Genomic DNA, 9,736 nt, shown 5'->3' with positions numbered 1-9,736 from the left:
CCTGAACTCAGTGCTCCCACTCTGGGGTCTCATATCCAACACCTGTGTGGGGAACTAAGACCTCACAAGCCACATGCCACAGTCAAAAAACAAACAAAAACAAACAAACAAAAAAAAGTAAAAGAAAACAAACAAAACACAGGACAAATAACAAAACCATAAGCAAACACCACCAATAATATAAAAAAGACAGATTAAAAAAAACCTAAGAAAAAATGACAAAAACCAAAAAAAGACAAAAAAGAAAACAGTGAAACAACAAAAGAATTGCAAAATGTAAACAAACTATAAAAACAAACCAACAACAAAAACAAGCAAACTGAAAACTTCAAAGAAAGCGTAAAAGAAACACAAAAAAGTTAACTAAAGAAAAAAAGGTAAAACATACTAAACAATAACAAAAAAACAGAAAACAACAAAATAGAAAAATGAAAACAATATTTAAAATGTTAGTAAAATAGAATAAAAATAAATGAATAAAATTTTAAAGAAATAATAAAAAAAATAATACAACAACTACAGAACAAAATGAAACAATTATAATTTTCCTTGGAGCCTCTGCTCTCAGTGTCCTTGCCCCCACATCAAGCCACAGCCAGACTTTGTCTCCCCAGTAGTTCCTCCAATACCTCTAGGTAGAACTCTGGAGCTGCTGTGGGCACTCTGGGGGCAGATCAGACTCTGACCTGGTCCACCTCCCACAAGGACCTGCTCAAAAATTCCACAGCTGCTAAAGTTAGACTGGTTTCTGTTGTGGGAACACTTACGGTCCATTCAGATATCCCACAGATGTAGTGTTTACCAAGCCAATGACCAGGATTTAATCCATGGCTGCTCCAGGTGTACGGAGAGATTTCTGTTTATTTTCCTTAATTGCACAGCTGCTGTAGCTCAGCTTTCGTTTTGGCCCCACCTCTGCTTGTGAGCCACTCTCAGGCATCTGTTTCCCACCCAGGTGAGAGGGGGCAAAACAAGGGCTGACTGGGGCACACGTGCTTCATCAGGCTGAGGAGGGTTAAGGTGGCCAATCCCTGGTACACATGCTCACTCCAATGGGATCCCACTTTAGTGCCTGCTTCTTCGGGAGTACTTTCTCTGCTTTTTCAAGTCACTTAATGATTTATGTGTCTGTAAATTAGGAGAAATATTTGTCTATTGTGGTCCTTTTGCAAAATATAAATATAGTTGATGTACAATATTATATGTTACAGTTGTACAACATAGAGATTCACAACCTTTAAAGATTATACTCTATGTATAGTTATTAGAGAATATTGACTATATTCCCTCAGTTGGACAATATATTTTTATAACTTATTTATTTGAAATATAATAGTTTACACCTCTTAATCCCCTACTCCTATCTTGCCCTTCCCCTCTTTCCTCTCTTCACTGGTAACCATTAATTTTTTCTCTCTCTCTGTGACTCTGTTTCTTTTTTCTCATATTCACTAGTTTGTTTATGTATTTCGGTCTTAAAAATGTGTTTTTAATTTGAGAGCATTTCTGTGTAGACTGTGTGTGTTCAGAGGCTTTAGTGTAAGTGTTGATTTTGATATGGGTGCCACCATATCTTTCATCAGGACATATTGGCGGCCATCATCATTCTAGGGAATATGGTTCATGCTGGATTATCTAAAGACAGTGCAGAATGTGATGCAGGGCCTTTTCTATGCTCCTTAGATGTTTCCACCCCACCACAGCAGGGTCTGAAGTGCAGCTGTTGGAGTATAATCCCTGAGTATGGAGCTCAATCAGGTTCTGTTCCTCCTGAATGTGTGCCCTGCCCCAAAGGAGAGGAATGCTGGAGTAAGGTGAGGGGTATATGTTCCCAGACCTGTGATGTGCTGCCTGGGTAGGCATCTGAAACTTGGCTCAGACAAAGCCCATGGTTGCTCCCTTCCCTTTTTGTGGTCATCTCAGATGTAGCACACAGCTGTGGCATGGAATGGCAGATTTGAGCATTAACTACGTTAGATTTGTAGGTCAAGGCATCGGGAGCACAGGAATTGAGACAGCTGCACTGTCAACAGAGATTTGGACTGCCTCATTGGCAGTTTTCTCCGAGGACCTGTCTGTCCCAGAGCCATAGCCAAGTCATGGTGTGGAGTGCAGTTGAAGGTGGATATGGTGGGTGGAGGCAAGCACTCACTGAGCTGGGACACAGGCTACAGCATGCTGGTCGAAGTGTCTCCTGCGGCACTGCCCATGTAAGCACTATCAACGGCTACTGCTGTCTCTCCTGGACTACCCCGCAGGTCCTTTGTTCATCTCTGCATCCCAAGATCAAGTCTTCTACCAGGAATTCTCTGCCCCAGATCCAGCACCCACCTGTGGTATGGAGAGGGTGGGACCAGAGTATTATACTTTGGTGGGAGCAGAGACTGAGGCATGCTGGTTACCCATGTCACTTGAGTAAGTGCTGACAATAGACACTACCACCCCACCTAGACCAAAACCCATGCCCCTAGGTTCTCTCTGTGTATCTACACTGAATCTTTTACCATGGCCAAGCTGGACAAGATCCTGCACCAAGCTCTGGTGTGGAATGTGAAGGGCTTTGATATTTGTCCTGTTTGTATTGGGGAGTGTAGCCAGGTGACAGCCACCAGGGCAAAACTCTTTGTGCACTGATTGCTGGCAGGCCAGCATCCACAGGCTCTTCCTGAGTACAGTTTAGGATTTTCCAGCCCTTCAAGCTGTCAGAGAATTTCTCCTAGAAAAAAGAGAGCTTGTCTCCTCCATGCTGTACCTCAGGACTGGGACACCCAGTCTGTGGCTCTAACCACTCCACCCCCCCAGGGCAAGGTTCCACCCATGTGGACCATCCCTTCTGTTCAGAATCCTCCCAGGAGTGGAGGTCTGGACCCTATGCATCCTTTTCGGTCCTACCTAGTTATGTGGAAATCTTTTTGCAGCTTTGGTGGTATAGAAGTTCTTCTGCGAGTTTCTGTTTAGTTTTCCATGAAAATTTTTCCATATGTAGTTGTATTTTCATTGTGTTTGGAAAGTAGGTTAGCTCCATGTCCTCCTACCACACCATCTATTCTGAACCCCTCCACAAGATCATTTTATACAAACCTCAGAGTAACTAGAAAAATGTAAACATAGAGCAGAGACAAAAAACATGAAAAAAGAGAAGACTGAGTAATACTTTACCAAGATATAGCGTTACCATTTCAGTCTTCTTAGCTGACCCAGCCACAGGATTGGGATCAGAAGCCTCAGTCCCCCGAACCTTACCAGCAGTGTTTACAGCATTCCAGACTGTTTACACTCTTACAGTGTTGCACATTTCATCATAAGTCAATGGAGGATGGTCAAAGGATTCAAGAATATTCCACATTTCAAATCTAATATGTATTTTCCCATATTCCATAAACACATATTTAGTATTGTTGTACATTGAACACGTTTTTAATTCTATCACCCTCACCTTCTTCTAGTCCCCACATTTAAGTAAAGTGATTTGGTTACTAAATACAACTGTCCCAAGTGAGGGGTTACTTCCTGGTTATAGGTTGGAAGTGATATAATTTATGTGGGGTACATAATTCTATTTTGAAATCTTAAGAATCACAGTAACATTTCTGGACAAAGTTCTGAGTGTGAGTAGAAAGATATTTGGAAAATAATAAAGTTATAAGTTATAGGAGTATTTATCATTGATTTGATGTGGGGGGTAGGTGATGAAGAGACAGTTAACAAGTCCAGCATATGACAAAAGAATACCTTAGACCTCTGGAGGTATGGGTTAAGGATAAATAATTAATACTTTGTTTCCTAGACCTAGCACTACTGTCTGACTCAGGAGAAATTAGTCCATAAGCTATAAAAACACATTCTGCATGGTGAAGAGTAATGACCAGAAAGTAATAGTTTAAAAACCATGCGAGCTTCCCCCCCCACCCCCATTTTGGGCAAACAGATTTTGCTTAGTTAAATCAGCTTTTATTTATTGTTCATTCACTACTGAAAATATGTCCTTTGGCAGGCACTCTGCTGAATCTCTGCTGATACCCAAGATGGGCAATTAAAAGGGAGTAGAGAGAAAACATCTGGAAGAGGTAACATCTGTGCTGGGATCAGTAAAGCAGCAGTCTAAGTAAGCAAAGAGAGGACATTCTAACCCTCAGAAATAGCTGAGTGAAAACTTGTGAGATGGAAGTTGACAGGGCTGAAAATACCTTTTCTGAATGTAGCTCCAGATACAGTGAAACAGAAAGATGTGGTAAGGCAAATATATGCCAGATCTTTAAGGGACTAATTTAAACTATGCTGAGGTTGTATGCTTAGAATCTAAAAGGTATTACATTCCTGCCTAAGAAACTAAGCTTGTCTTTGGCTGGAACAAAAAAAGCAACATAAAGAAAGCAAACATAAAAGTGTACATTAGAAAATATCAAGGGTAGACTCATAGGGGGAGGCAATAAAGGCACATGCTGAAATACTTTGAGGACAAAAGATCTAAAAGAACCCTTAATAAACCATTTGTAAAATTCTACTGCTTGCTTACATGTCATATATGACTATATCATGTGAACTTTATTAAGCAAGTGATGACATAATAGACACCATGGTTAATGAGCAGATCACTGTATCTCCTGCTGCACCCTGTGCTAATTTAGCACGTTTGACTTTTCTTAGGCTGATTCAGAAATCACTAATTACCTTTCCCTATATCCATTTTTCTCTTTTTCCAATTGCTTCTATTTCCACTTCTTCCTTTTAAACAATTATTTACATTTACTCATGAATGGTTACATAAAATGTTCCTGTCAATCAAGTCTATTTTTAAAAAATGCAAAGTAGTCTCCCATTTTACTCTTAACTCTATTTTTGAAAAGAAAGACAATAAAGGTACACATCTATGTTTATTGTTCAAATAAGAGAATTGCAGGTATTTTGTTATTTGCCACTGTCAGTTTTACTTTGTTATCCTGCATAATCTCATAGTCCTTTGGTGGCTCAGTTGTAATTAGGATAACTAGGACAATGTTCATATAATGAAGATGGCTGATGAATTGACCTAGGAAGAGAGGCAGCAGATGGATTAGCTATCATGGGCATTGGGAACCATAGGGTGCCTGCTGGTTGCACATTAGAAAAACGAAGCTCACTGGCTGATAAATCAGTGTGTCTTGTTGGAAAATGGGAAGGCTCCACCATCAGTGCAAAATTCCTGCTCTGTAAGAGAGATCCAAGGCAGTACTGAGAAGTAGAAGTTGTGGTTGTAACAAAATTCACAACGCGGCCATTTGCTTGCTTGTAGCTGTTATGTGACTGCATATGAAAAGTGGTCAACTGACTTAAAATACCATGTGGATCCATTACAATTTGTTCTGTTTGTCTAACTGACATTGATGATGCAGAAGAAAAATCACTTCTAATTGGCATAGTTGCATGAACAATTATCTGGCTGGTAGAAGGCTTCCTTATTAAAAGCACATTTAAATTTGTGGAGGGTGAAATTACACTTTCTCCAGTAGTTTCGGCAACAAAACCAGAATTATGATTATCCACATGACCCCTTTCTTTCAAGTGCTGTTTGTTGAAATCTTGAGCTAATGAAGATACTGGAGAAGCATTTTTAATCGTGGCTCTTCTTTCAATCCTTACTAAAAGTTGGGGACAGCCTCGTTTAAAATTTGGATTATGGTAGAGCTGTAACTACAAACAAAGGAGAAAGTTATTTAGTAATATTTTAAACCAAGTTACAAGACTACAGTAAGCTTAACCTGTAAAATCTCAGATTTCAAGTTTGTACAAAGATAATGTCATCAATATATAGACATTGCTCACTACTTTTTAATTACTTCTTTGGAAAATAGACATTTAAATATTATAGTCCTCAAGTTTAAAATTATAGATACAGTAACAGTGACTATCACTTCTAAAGTGGTTTCAGTGCCTTTATTTAGAGTTCTGATAAGAATCAAATTTACTAGCAAAATTTCTCATAACCTTGAATGTTTAATATCCAAATTGTCCTCATTATTTTGAAAAAAATAAATAATTTTAGCCTGAGTAGTTTCACATAATTTTCCAAATCTAGTTTTACATATATATTACTATATATTCCTGATATACAAAATAAAATTATATATATATATGTATAACATTCATAAGTGGTAATTTTTTAATATCTTGCTTAATATGGAGAATTGTTTTTCTTCTGTGAGAAGTCAGCCAAAGAAGCAGAGTTTTGAAAATTCTGTGGCACTTTACTAAACCCATAAAGGCTAAGCTGTCGAATTAAACTTTTCATACTTCCAGTATCGAATATTCTGAAAGGGCTCTTTGTATCCAAAACTTCTTTCTTGAAGAATTCTTTATTAATCACTATAGAATTTCCATATTCATCCCATGGACTAAATTGATCACTTCTAACTATTTTCCAAAGTTTTCTGGGAAAAGTTAGAGAAAGAAAATCATTTTCTTCATTGGGTTCAAAGACATAAAATGTGTAATGTGGTCTTTTAATCAAGGATCCTTCAGACAAAGCCTGAAAATCATTTTCTTCAATCATGGATCTCAAGACTGAGTCTGCAGTGAATGTGTGATGTCAGAGTGGAGATCTAATGGAGGTTTCTGAACCAGTTGGTACATCCCTAGGAGACACATCTTGAATTTCTGAAGAAAAATATTTCATCTCAAATAAAATTTTCTTCAGCTACTTTTCTCACCTGCATGGTTTTCAACCCTGCAGGTTCAAAGGCTACGTTGGCAGGCCTACACAGATAAACTGTCTACACCATCACAGTGGTTCTCAACCTGAGTTGTTGTGACACCACAAGATGACTGGTGTCCTAACAACTAAAGCATAACATTCAGCCAGGCTTTACTTCTCATTTATTCACTTAAAATATAAAGACTGCTATTTTTATGGTGTAATATGCACAAGTTCATTCCACATATCTTTTAAATAAAATATTTTTTGGGGTCTAGGAAATAAAAATGATTTCGTCCTTTTTACACAGATATTTATATCAAATTGGTGAACATAGTATAATACCAGGCAAGCAATGCAGAAACTTTTTCAAAAACATGTCATTTTTAAAATTTTGGAACTTGAAACTAAAATTTGTATAAAACCCGTATAATAAAGGCATAAGTTTGTCATTATTATTTATGAATAAAATAAAGCATATTTGGATCCTAAAATAAAAATATTTATCTGTGCATTTTACATAAGTAACTGCATTCAAAACATGCTGACAGTCAAATTTGAGTGGAATAATATTATTTTATTCAGTATTTTTGTAAATAAATGTAAATGCTGATAAAGTAAAATTTGATGTTAGAAGAAATCAGATCTACTTTAAGGAAATCCCAAAGAGTGGGAAATTTTAAAATAACATTTATATCATGCTTTTATAAATAAAATAATGTCTTAATGTCCTACTTCAAGTTTACACAGATAGAATACCTTCATTACATACTTATAACTAGATTTTTTTGTCTTTCTTTCATTATAGATTTATCTGAAGGATGAATAAATTTGTTAGTCATTTTTATAATACAGATTCTTGTGGTGTTTGTTAAGTGTTTCAACGCTGCATTGACAAATATCAAAGTTTAGAAGGCAGACTTTCTTTCATTCCTGGAAATGAGTGACATTGTAAGTACAGTGTTTTGTTTTGTTTATTTTAACTTTATATTTTGCGCATAAACAGTAAATAATAGACATGCTCTGTATGTAGTAAATACTATCCTACCTAAAGCCCTCTTTTTTTAATTGAATGAAAGGTGCTTTAAATTGTATGGTGGTTTACAATTTTCACAAGTTTTACACACATGATTTCATACAATCACATAATAACCAATTTTCCCCCTCTGCCTACATTTACCCTCCTCCCTTTCCCTCTCCTCACTGGCAATCCCTGATTTTATCTCTGTATCAGTGAGTCTGTTTCTTTTTTTTTTATATACATTTACTTGTTAGTTGTATTGTTTAGATTCTACATATAAGTGATGTCAGTGTTTGTCTTTTCTCTATCTACCTTATATCATTTAGCACAATGCCCTCAAAGTGTATCCATGTTGCTGCAAATGACATTTCATTCTTTTTTACATTTGAGTAGTATTCAGTTTTATATATACATATATGCCACATCTTCTATAGCAATTAACCTCTTGATGAGCAATTTGTTTGCTTTCATACCTTGGCAATTGCAAATAGTTCTGCTAGAAACATTAGGGTGCATGTATCTTTTCAAATTAGTTGTTTTTTTTTTAAAGATATATACCAAGGATTAGAATTGCTTGACCATACGGTAGTTCTATTTTTAGTTTTTTATAAACTTCCATACTGTTTTCCATAGTGGTTGCAACAATTTATATGCCCACCAAGCATACAAAAGGGTTCCCATTTCTCCACATCCTCTCTAATACTTATCTGTATTCTTTTGATAATAGCCATTTTGACTGGTATGAAGTGAAATCTCATTTGTAGTTTTGATGTACATTTCTCTAATTATTAGTGATGTTGCATATTTTTTCATGTGCCTGTTGGTCATCTGCATGTTGTCTTTGGAAGAAGTCTCTTCAGCTGTTCTGCCCATTTGTAGTTTAGGTTATTTGTTTATGTTGAGTTGTATGAGCTATTTATAGATGTTAGATATTAACCATCTGCACATCTGGTATCAGAACCGCCATCTACAGATCTGAAGCAGACCTTGGTTGCAGTGTCAGACTATAGAGTAAGGTCCTGAATTGACCAAGGTGCACACCTGCCCAAGGCACCGGTAACAAGTCTGCCAGCAAACCTCACTGCAGGCTCAGCAGCAGCCAACCCTTGTAGACTGCAATCCCAGCAGCAAAACCATTAGCCCAGGGACCCACAGGAGGTCCTTACCTCCAAAGTCAGACAATAAAGGCCGAAAGAGTTGTCTGTTCCTTCAAATCCACCAAAACCAGCACAAGGTTACATGGATCATGAGGAGTCAGGCAGCCATGACACTACAAAAGAAAACTAACAATACTCCATTCAACAGTCTCAAAGAAATGAAGATCTATGAACTCACTGACAATTTAATCAAAACAAGCTTGATGAGGTGGAAAAGAGCACAGAAAATTCAATGAAACCAGGAAAACAATACATGAAGAAAAATGAACATTTCAGTAAAGAAATGCAATCCATAAAAAATCAAATGCAAATAATGTAGTCACAACGTCATGGAGGCATAACACATCCCTCCCTATTATCCCCCTCTTAACAATTAAATTACAACATCTGTTCATGAACGAAAATACTGTTCTTGGAGTTGAGAGATCCAGCACCATACACCAGAGAACTTACAAGGAGTTTCATCCATCTATGCATCATCAAATAAGGATACAGAAATCACTAAGAGCTGGGAAACCATCAGGAGCTTGCCAATCACCTTCTGTCCTTCTTGGCCATGATCTGAGAACAGTGACCTTGGCAGACACCCAGGAATGAAAGAGCCTTTGTAGAAGTCCAGGTTTCCAAAACAACTCCACCACTCCTATGCAGAAAGAAAAAAAAAAACTGACCTTGAATGAAATAAAGTGGCAAAAGGGACTTCACGAGCATCACCCTAGGGCACAGCTAAGAGGGAGAGGTAGCCAACAATGTGTACCAAGGGGAAAAATGAGATTGGTGAGTGAGCGCCCAGCTTCCCCAGCTCCATAGGCCTCTGCTAAAGAAAACCATTTCTCTCCTACAGCACCCAAGGTATTAAATCAGTACCACAATGATAGGAGAGGAAAG

At 37.4% G+C, this 9,736-nt stretch overlaps 1 pseudogene; it reads right to left on the bottom strand.

Moving 5' to 3' along the window:
* Positions 1-4,968: 4,968 nt before the first annotated feature.
* Positions 4,969-6,652, bottom strand: LOC133082947 (heat shock transcription factor, Y-linked-like; annotated as a pseudogene).
* Positions 6,653-9,736: the final 3,084 nt, after the last annotated feature.

This window comes from Eubalaena glacialis (genome assembly GCF_028564815.1).
Source record: "Eubalaena glacialis isolate mEubGla1 chromosome Y unlocalized genomic scaffold, mEubGla1.1.hap2.+ XY SUPER_Y_unloc_1, whole genome shotgun sequence".
NCBI lineage: Eukaryota > Metazoa > Chordata > Mammalia > Artiodactyla > Balaenidae > Eubalaena > Eubalaena glacialis.
Note: the sequence above shows the minus strand (reverse complement) of the source record. Positions and strands in the feature narration are given on the sequence as shown.